Source organism: Cavia porcellus, unplaced genomic scaffold (genome assembly GCF_034190915.1).
Source record: "Cavia porcellus strain 051 isolate PalLab524CR breed Dunkin Hartley unplaced genomic scaffold, mCavPor4.1 scaffold_14, whole genome shotgun sequence".
Taxonomy (NCBI): Eukaryota; Metazoa; Chordata; class Mammalia; order Rodentia; family Caviidae; genus Cavia; species Cavia porcellus.
In genome coordinates this window covers 40,840,645-40,851,102 of record NW_026947497.1, presented here as the reverse complement: position 1 = coordinate 40,851,102, position 10,458 = coordinate 40,840,645, and the positions used below count along the sequence as shown (strand labels likewise).

The 10,458-nt window shown below is 35.4% G+C and overlaps 1 non-coding gene across 1 annotated transcript; it reads right to left on the bottom strand.

Annotated features, from left to right (window-relative positions):
• Window positions 1-1,885: 1,885 nt before the first annotated feature.
• LOC111753647 (U6 spliceosomal RNA) lies at window positions 1,886-1,992 on the bottom strand. Its single transcript, XR_002788435.1, has one exon. It is a non-coding gene; the product is annotated as a U6 spliceosomal RNA (small nuclear RNA).
• Window positions 1,993-10,458: the final 8,466 nt, after the last annotated feature.

Genomic DNA, 10,458 nt, shown 5'->3' with positions numbered 1-10,458 from the left:
TTCTGTGGATAGTGGTCAACATCCTCCTTCAGCCAACCCTGTCATTGCTCAATGGGCCTATAAGCAGAGTGGCCATGGTGGCAGGGGTGGCAGTTATGCATGGGCTCAGCAATATGGACTCCCACTCACCAAAGCTGATCTGGCTACAGTCACTACTGAATGCCCAGTATGTCAGAAGCAGAGACTAACACTGAGTCCCTAGTATGGCACCATTCCTCAGGGAGATCAACCAGTGACCTAGTGGCAGGTTGGTTATCTTGGACCACTTCCATCATGGAAGGGACTGCACTATGTCCTCACTGCCATAGATACATATTCTGGATATGAATTTGCCTTCACTTCACATAACACTTCTGCCAAAACTACCATCTGTGGACTCACAGAAGGCCTTATCCACTGTCATGGAATGCTGCATAATCTTGACTCTGGCTAAAGAACACATTTTACAGCTAAAGAAGGGAGGCACTGGGCTCATACTCATGGAATTCGCTGGTCCTGCCATGTCCCTCATCATCCAGAAGCAGCTGGATTGGTAAAAAGGTGGAATGGTCTTTTGAAGACATAGTTACAATGCCAGCTAGGTGGCGATAGCTGGTAGGGCTGGAGTGAGGTACTTCAAAAGGCCATATATGCTTTGAATCAGCGCCCACTATATGTCTCCCATAGCCAGGACTCAAGGGATGGAAGTAGGAATGATATACTCACCATTACCCCTAGTGATCCACTAGCAAAATTTTTGCTTCTGGTCCCCGTAACTTTGTTCTGCTGGCTTAGAAGTCATAGTTCCAGAGAGATAAAGGCTTGTACCAGGCAGCACAACAATGGTGCCACTGAACTTAGCTAAGACTTTCCCTCTGGTCTTTTGGTCTCCTCATGCCTTTGAGGAAACAAGCTAAAAAGGGCGTTACAGTCTTGTCATGGGTGACTGACCCAGACTACCAAGGGGAAATTGGGTTGCTACCCCACAGTGGAGGAAAGGAAGAATATATGTGGTGTATCCCTTTGGGTGCCTTTTAGTACCACCATGTCCTGTTATTAAAGTTGATGGAAACTACAGCAACCTAATCCAGCCAGAGTGACAAGTGGTCCAAAGCCTTCAGGAATGAAGGTATGGGTCACTTCACCAGGGAAAGAACCAAGATCTGCTGAGGTGTTTGCTGAAGGCCAAGGGAATACAGAGCAGGTAGTGGAAGAAGGAAGTTCTAAACACCAGGTATGACCCTTGATCAGCTACAGAAAAAAGGATTATAATTACTATTTATTCCCAAATATGGTTTAATATAATATAATGTTGATAGACAATGCTGGTTCTTGAGGATTCTTAACGCTGTGTTATAATGTTAAAGTTATAAGCTGATAAGTGTAAACATTAACCAAAAAAAACTTACTTCTATTCTAGTGAGGGAATTAGCACATTTCCCTTTTAATGCAGAATAGTTATAACTCGTTAGAAGCAATTATATGCGTGTGTTTGTATCTGGAAACTAGTTTTTAAAATTTTATTTAAAGAAAGAAAGAGAAAATTAAAAAAACACAATAGAAAAAATGAGAAAAAATACAGAATTAAAAAAAATTAACATCATAACATCACTAGTTGATACATTACATACCGTCATCTTAACAATAGTTGTTAAAGTTACAAAAGCATAAAAAGTGGCTAGACACTCAGACATTGACAGTGCAATCTCCTCTGTTCAATGATCTCATAGAAGTTTAGTAATATGGTCATCAGTCTACACACTATACATACCATTATATCCTTTAGAACACTTTCCTTTCCCTTTTATAATATCTGTTATACTTTCTGGATCCCATTATTCTGTCAGTTCTTGTTATATTTTACACTAGAGAGATAATATGATATTTACTAATGTGAGTCTTGTTTAAAAATATGGAACGCTTCACGAATGTGCGTGTCATCCTTGCACGGGGGCCATGCTGATCTTCTCTGTGTCGTTCCAATTTTAGTGTATGTGCTGCCGAAGCGAGCACTGTGATAATATTCTTGATTATTTGCTGCATTCTACTTGCTAGTATCTTATTGAGGACTTTTGTGTCTATGTTCAATAGGGCAATTGGCTTGTACTTCTTTTTTCTAGTTGGGTCTTTCTCTGGTTTTGCTATAAGACTAAAATGTCCTCCAGGAATGAAATAGGGTATATTCCTTCCTTTTCAATTTCACCACAGAGTCTGAGGGGAAATGACATTAGATCTTTTTGAAGTTTCTTATAGAATTCAGCTGTGAATCTATCAGGACCTGGGCTCTTCTTTGTTGGTAAATTTTAATTATATTTTTTATTTCATTAACTGACACTGTGTTATTTTGAATTTTTATATCTTCTTGATTCAACTTTGGTAATTCATATATATCCAGAAATCTGTCCATTTTTTCTGTTTTTCATCTTATTAAAGTTTCTTGAAGTAAGACTACTTCAGAGAGCTACATGTGGTACAGCAACCTGCCATGACAGAGAAATGTAGTGTATATGCCCGAGATGGGTTACAGGGCAGCAGCCAATTAGTAGCAAGTAGAAGTGAATAGTGTTTTCAGATTGGCCTCTTGCAAACCTACTAATAAAACAATTGCAAAGGATACTGGTGGTTTCTGTGAAATTATGCGGTTTCTGCAATTATTGTTAGCTACATTCTAAGGAATAATATGAGAATGACTGAGCCCTTGAATTCTGCAGTGCAACTTCATGGGATATGCTATATATGATAAATTCCATGAGAACTTTGATAAACATCACATCGAATCTATACATTGCTTTAGATGGTACGGACCAAAATTGAGCCACAAAGACATAGAAATCCTTAAAAGATTAATAAGGAATAGTGACTTTCAAATAGTTATAAAAAGTCTCTCGACAAAGAAAGCTAAAGAATAGAGGTCTTCACTTTTGAAGTACAGCAAGCTTTTAAAGAAGAACCAATGCCAATTCTTCTCAGACTATTCCAAAGACTTGAAAAGGGATTGCTTTCTTTATTTCCTTTGTGGGATGCTCACTGTTAGTGTGTAGACACACAACTGCCTTTTATTTATGTTGATTTTGGGCCCTATAATCTCTATTATAATTTCAAAATATTTGCTACATAAAAAGAAACCAAGCTTAAAAATTTGTATAGATTAAAAAACACACTAAACAACCAAAGCAATTATGAGACAAACAAAACTAGATCATTAGAATTCTTGATTTCAAAATATATTATGAAGCAGTATAAAGCTATATAGGTACTGGAACAACAACAGATGAAGACCAAGGGAACAGAAAAGAGAGCTCGGACATATAGCCATCAATTTATAACTGACCTATCTTTGAGAATACTGTCAGGAATACAGAGTGGGGAGAAGCTATTTCAATAAATACAGAGTGTTGGGAAAATTAGGAATCCATATGCAAAAAAGGAAATTTATATCCATAAAATTCCTAGAAGAAATAAAAGAAATTTTAAAGAAAATCCTCCTTTATGATGGCTTTCGCAATGATTGTTTTGTATATAATCCCCAAAACATGGGAAATAAAAGCAAAAATAAAAAGTGATATTATTTAAAACCAAAAACTTTCAGCACAGCAAACAATCATCAAATAAAAAAGCACCCTAAAAAATGGGAAAAAATATTTGAAAGCCCTGTAACTAATTAAGGCACGTAAATATGAAGTCCAATATATAAAGCTATTCAAACAACTCAATAGCAAAAATATAAGAGAGAAGAAAGACAAGTATTTCAAACTCATAATGAACCTGAAAGGTATTTCTCGAAAGAAGATGTACAGATGCCAATAAAGATATGACAATGTGCTCAGTGCAACTAATCGTAAGATAAATGCTATCAACACCACACTGAGATATTACCTCATATTAGGGTGGCTACTGTCATAAACAAAAGTCTTACCTTAGGTGTGGATAAGAGGTAAACATTGTACACTGTAGGTTGGTAGAGACTTTATGCAAAATATTTTGTTTCCACAAAAGATGAAAAATAGAATGACTTTATTATTCATCAATTATATTTCTGACTATATATCCAAAGGAAATGAAAAATCACTATTTTGAAGCCTTATATGCATTGTATAATTATTCACAATAGGTTATGAATAATTTATGTATTTACAGTCAATTATTCCACAACATATGGGAATCAATTTACTAGATGAATGGATAAAACTCCTATATATACATACACAGTTGATATATATATATATATTGCAGTGCTAGTCATAAAAAAGAAAATTCTACCATTTATCACATCATGGATGAACATGAAGGACATAATGATAAGTGAAATAAACCCAACACAGAAAGAAAAATATTGTGTTTGTTACAATATTTGTTACCGTGTTTGGGTTCTAAAAAAGTTGAATTCATAGAAACAGAGTAGACAGGTGACTACTGGAGCTGGGAATGAAGGAGAAAGGAGGAGACATGGATCAAAATAAACCTTCAGTTGTAGGATCAACAAACTGTGGGAATATAAGGCACAGCGCAGATGGTGATAAACACATTTTATTAATTTTATTATGACAACATTATACAACATAAACTCATGTCAAGTCATCGTGTTTCATGCTTGAAATACATAATTTTGTGGAAGTAATTTAAAATGAAACTGGACTCCTTAGTATGTCTGTGAGGCATAAGAATGCATGGACATGCCCCTTCAGTGAGGAACCCAATCATTTTTTTTATTAAAAAAATTAAGAGAAAGAATGAGGTTGAGATAAAGGAGGACATAACAACATAATAACACAGGTCAGAACAGAACAGTTTAAGCAACATAGTGTTACACCACAAGATAACCCGACATAACAGTAGCTGCTATCAAGTTCGTATATTATAGCATCAAACACAACATGACAGTGTAAAACCATTCAAGAGAATGAAAGTATTTAGGGTATTTAGAACCAACTAACAGAAAATGAACAATGGTTTCTATATTATCTCCTTGTCTATAAAAATTTTTGTTTATACTATCACATATAATAAAATCCAATAAGATACAACATGATAAACTGATGGAGACAGAAGAACAAAAGCTTCATGGGACTTCAAAATAAGATGATATTATAACAGCACTAGCTATTATATTGTCTTGTTTTATTCAAAATAACTGTTCATACCATCACAGAAAATAAAATCAAACAACCCAGAATAGAACCATTCCAATTAATGAAAACATTATAAGGCTTCAAAGCAATACAATGGGGAATCATATTTACTACATACTTTTATGTATTCTTACCATTTCTTACACTAGGGAAACTGTTTGGTATTTATACATGTGAGGTCTCAAGCTGTGCCCATTTATTTATAAATATCTCAATGTGATCATTCTTTATAGCTGAGTAGTACTCCACTGTATAAAAATACCACAACTTTTTTATCCATTCCTCAGATGATTCCTCAGACACTTAGTTTGTTTCCAAGATCTGGCTATTACAAACTGTGCTGCTATAAACATAGATGCACATATATAACTGTGGAAAGATGTTTTCAGTTTCTCTGGGAAAATGCCTAGAAGTGGAATAGCTGGGACAAATAGGACTTCCAATCCCAACTTTTTGAGAAATCTCCAGACTGACCCCCACAATGGTTGCACCACTCTACACTCCCACCAACAGTGCAGGAGAGTTTCTTTTTCCCCACAGCCTCTCCAGCATTTGTTGTTGATGGTTTTCTTGATCCTGGCCATTCTTTCAGGAGTGAGGTGGAATCTCAGGGTGGTTTTAATTTGTATCTCTCTAATGAGTAATGATGATGAATATTTTTCATGTATTAATTTGCCATTTGTATTTCTTCATCTGAGAAGTGTGTATTCATCTCAGATGCCCATTTTTGGATTGGATCTTTGAATTTTGGGGGGTCTGATTTTTTAAAATTCTTTATATGTTTTAGACAGAAGTCCTTGGTCTGAGGGAGAATTCACTAAGATATTTTTCCCAGTTTGTGGGTTTTCTTTTCACTATGCTGGAGATTTCTTTTGACATGCAGAAACTTTTTAATAAGAGGCAATCCCAGTTATTGATTCTGGGAAGTATTTCCCATGTGGTTTGATTCCTGTTCATGAATTCTCTACCTACCCCTATGTCTTCAAGGTTTTTACCCAATTTGTCTTCCAATAGATTTAGTGTTTTTGTTTTAATATTCAGATCTTTGACCCATTTAGATTTTAATTTAGTATATGGTGATAGTCATGGGTCTAGTTTTAGTTTTCGGCAAGTGAAGAGCCAGGTTTTCCAACACCATTTATTAAAGAGACTGTTGTTCTTCCAGTGGACATGTTTGGCCTCTTTATCAAAGATAAGGTGGTTGAGTGTGTTTGTAGTTGTGGTTGTATCTTCTAATCTATTCCAATGATCTTCAGCTTTGTTCTTATTCCAGTACCATGTTGATTTTACTACATGCTTTGTAATACAACTTCAAGTTAGGGATTGTGATGCCTCCTGCCTTGCTTTTGCTGCTTAGAAAAGTCTTTGCTATTCTATGTCTCTTCTGGTTCCAGATGAATTTGAGGAGTGATTTTTCTAGATGCATAAGGTATGTTGGTGGTATTTTTATTGGGATTGCATTGAATCTGTGTAACAGTTTTGGGAGAATGGTCATTTTCATAATATTTATTCTTCCTATCCATGAGCAAGGGATGTCTTCCCACTTTCTTTTTACAGTGTATTATAATTTTCCTTGTATAGGTATTTCACTTATTTCATGAGAGTAATTCCTAAATATTTCATTTTTTTTTGCTAGTATGAAGGGTATGGCTTCTCTTATTTCTCTCTCTGTGATATTGTTGTTAGTGTATAGAAATGCTATTGATTTTTGAGTATTGATTTTGTATCCAGCTACATTGCTGAATTTATTTATTATATCTAGGAGTCTTTCAATGGAGATTTGGGGGTCTTCTATGTGAAATATCATGTCATGCACAAATAATGATAATTTAACTTCTTCTCTTCCTATCTTTACCCCTTTTATTTCTCTCTCTTGTCTAATTGCTCTGGCTAGTATTTCCAGTAGTATGTTAAATAGGAGTGGTGATTGACATCCTTGTCTTGTGCCTGATTTTAAGGTAAAGGCCTTCAATTTTTGGCCATTTAGTATGATACTGGCTGTTGGTTTGTCATAGATGGCCTTTATTATATTGAGGTAAAGACCATCTATTCCAATTTTCTGTATGGTTCTTATCATAAATAAGTGTTGGATCTTATCAAAAGCTTTTTCTGCATCTATGGAAATGATCATGTGATTCTTACCTTTGTTGGTATTGATATGGTAGATTACATTTATTGATTTACATATGTTGAACCATCCCTGCATGCCTGGGATGAATCCCACTTGGTCATGGTGTATAATCTTCTTGATGATTTGCTGCATCCTATTTGCCAATATTTTATTGAGGACTTTTGCATTTGTGTTCATTAGGGAGATCGGTCTATAGTTCTCTTTTATAGTTGGATCTTTCTCAGGTTTTGATACTAGAGTAATAGTTGCTTCCAGGAATGACTTAGGAAGGATTGCTTCCCTTTCAATTTCATTGAAGAGTTTGAGGAGTGTCAGTATTAAGTCTTCTTAGTATTTCTTGTAGAATTCTGCAGTGAATCCGTCTGGGCCTGGGCTCTTCTTTGTAGGTAAGGACTTAATTACATTATTGATTTCATTAATAGATATTGGGTTATTCAGCAGTTTTACATCTTTTTGACATAGCTTTGGTACTTCATATGTTTCTAGGAATCTATTTCCTCTGTGTTATCAAACCAACGAGAGTAGAGGTTTTTAAAATAGGTGCTGAAGATCTTCTGTATTTCTACAGAGTCTGTAGTGATTTCACCTTTTTCATTCCTTATTGCATGAATTTCAGCTTTTTCTTCCCTTTTTAAAATAAGGTTGGCTAGGGGCTTATCAATTTTATTCTTTCAAAGAACCAACTCTTTGATTCACTGATTCTTTGGATTGTTTTCTTAATCTCTATTGCATTAATTTCTGCTGTGATTTTTGTAATTTCCTCCCTTCTTTTGGCTTTGGGCTTGACTTGCTCTTTTTTTTTCTAGGTGTTTGAGGTGTAGCATCAGGTTATTTATTTGTATTCATTCTGTTTTCCTAATGTGGGAACTCAGAGCAATAAACTTCCCTCTGAGGACAACTTTCATTGCATCCCCCAGATTCCAGTAAGTTGTATTTGTATTTTCGTTTGCTTGTAGGTATTGCTTAATTTCCTCTTTAATTTCCCCTGTGACCCACTGATTACTCAAGAGTGTGTTATTCAGTCTCCATGTGTTTGTGGGATTTTTGCTGTATCTTTTATCATTAATTTCTAATTTCAGGACATTATGATCCAATAACATACATGGGATAATTTCAACTCCTTTGCATTTATTCAAATATGTTTTGTGGGCTAATATATGATCTATCTTAGAGAATGTCTCATGTACTGCTCTGAAGAATGTGTATTCTGATGTTGTTGGGTGGAACACTCTGTATATATCTATCAAGTCCATTTGTTCACATGTGTGATTCAATTCTGTTATTTCTTTGCTGATTTTCTGTCTGGTTGATCTGTCCCTTGGTGTCAATGGTCTCCTGTTATAATTGTGTTACTGCTAATTTGATTTTTCATTTCTGTTAATACTTGTTTTATATAACTGGGTGCTCTTGAATTTGGTGCATATATATTTAAGATAGTTATCTCTTCCTCTTGAAGTTTTCCTCTAACCAGTACGTAATGACCTTCTTTATCTCTTCTGATCATTATTGGCTGGAAGTGCACATTGTTTGCAAACAGAATAGCTATCCCTGCTTTTTTTTTGGGTTCCTGTTGCATGAAGTATTGTTTTCCATCTTTTGACTTTCAGTCTGTGAGAATCCTTTGGGTTAGATGTGTTTCTTGTAGATAGCATATTGTTGGATGTTTTTTTTTTGATCCATTCTGCCAGTCTGTTTCTTTTAATTGGTGCATTGAGACCATTTACATTAATGGTTATAACTGTTATATGTTGGTTTATTGTAGACATGTTATCTTTCTGCTGTTGAATCTTTATCTTTCTGTTGTATTTAATTATCTGCTTTGCTTAGTGGTTTTTTCTTAAGTGCATATAAACTGTCTTTCAGTATTCTTTGCAGGGTTGGCATTGGTGATCATGAAGTTCTTCAGCTGTTTTTTGTCATGGAAGTATCTTATTTCTCCATCGATTTTGAAGGACAGTTTTGCAAGGTACATCAATCTAGGTTGGAAATCATTTTCCTTTAAGATCTGAAATACATCACTCCATGCTGTTCTTGACTCTATTGTTTGTGCTGAGAAGTCTGCTGTGATTCTGATAGGTTTTCCTTTATAGGTGATCTGTCTTTTCTGACAGCTTTTAATATTCTATTCTTTTGTTGGATTTCTGGGATGGTGATTATTATATGTCTGGGTGTAGTTTTATTTTGGCTATGACTATTTGGAGTTCTATATGCTTCACTGATGTCAGTTGATCCTGATGTCATTTTCCGTTCTCATTTTTGGGAAATTTTCAGCTATTACTTCTCTAAATATCCTCTTGACATCTTTTACGTTGTCCCTTTCTTTTTCATTTATCCCTATCCATCTTATGTTGTTTTTCTTTGCATCATCTTGCAGCTGTTGAATTGTTATTTCCTGATTCCTTGTTATTTTTTTAAAAGATCTTGCCTTTCCTCTTCACTAGCTGCAATCCTGTCTTCAAGGTCTGAAATTCTATCTTCACTTTCACTGAGGTTGTTTTCACAACTTTCAATGGAATTTTTGATTTCCTGTATATGTCTTTGCATCTGCTGTATGTATTCTGTTTGTTTCTTATATTGTTCATCCAGGGATTCTACCTTTTTGGTTAGTTCCTCCAAGTTTTTAACTGTGTCTTCTTCAGATATGTTCAGCATCTCTTTCATTACTTTTATCATTTCTTCTTTTATCTGGGAGATTATTTCTAGTTTGAATTCCTTTAAAGATTCCTGGTGTTGCTTCTTTATTTCAGTTCTATTATTTCAGATATTTCAGGTGTATGGCATATATTTTCTTGTATGTACATAGCTCCTAAAGTTTCTTGGGATGGGCTGGAGGTTTGAGATTGCATTTTGGTCTTTTGCTTTGTCATTTTCCTATATTTCTATGCTTCAAGTGTTGTTCCAAGGCTTCCCTTGGATATGTTTGAAATCATCTCCCATGCCCTAGGCTCCTGGGACTGAATGGAAGTTGCTGAGCCTGGTCCATTTAGGCCCTCAGGCACTCCCTTGCCACCTTCAATGTTTCAGGTAGCTAGGCAAGCACCTAACCACTGTGGATGATGGGTTGAAGCTCTCCCAGTGCAAAGACCAATGCCCTGGAACTCACTTCACCTACTCTCAAATCCTGTAATTGAAGAAGGTCATTGGGCATAATATAGTTCATCCACAAAACCTCCCAAGGCTAGTCTAGTGTGCCTGGGCTCTGGATGGGTCCTTGAACTC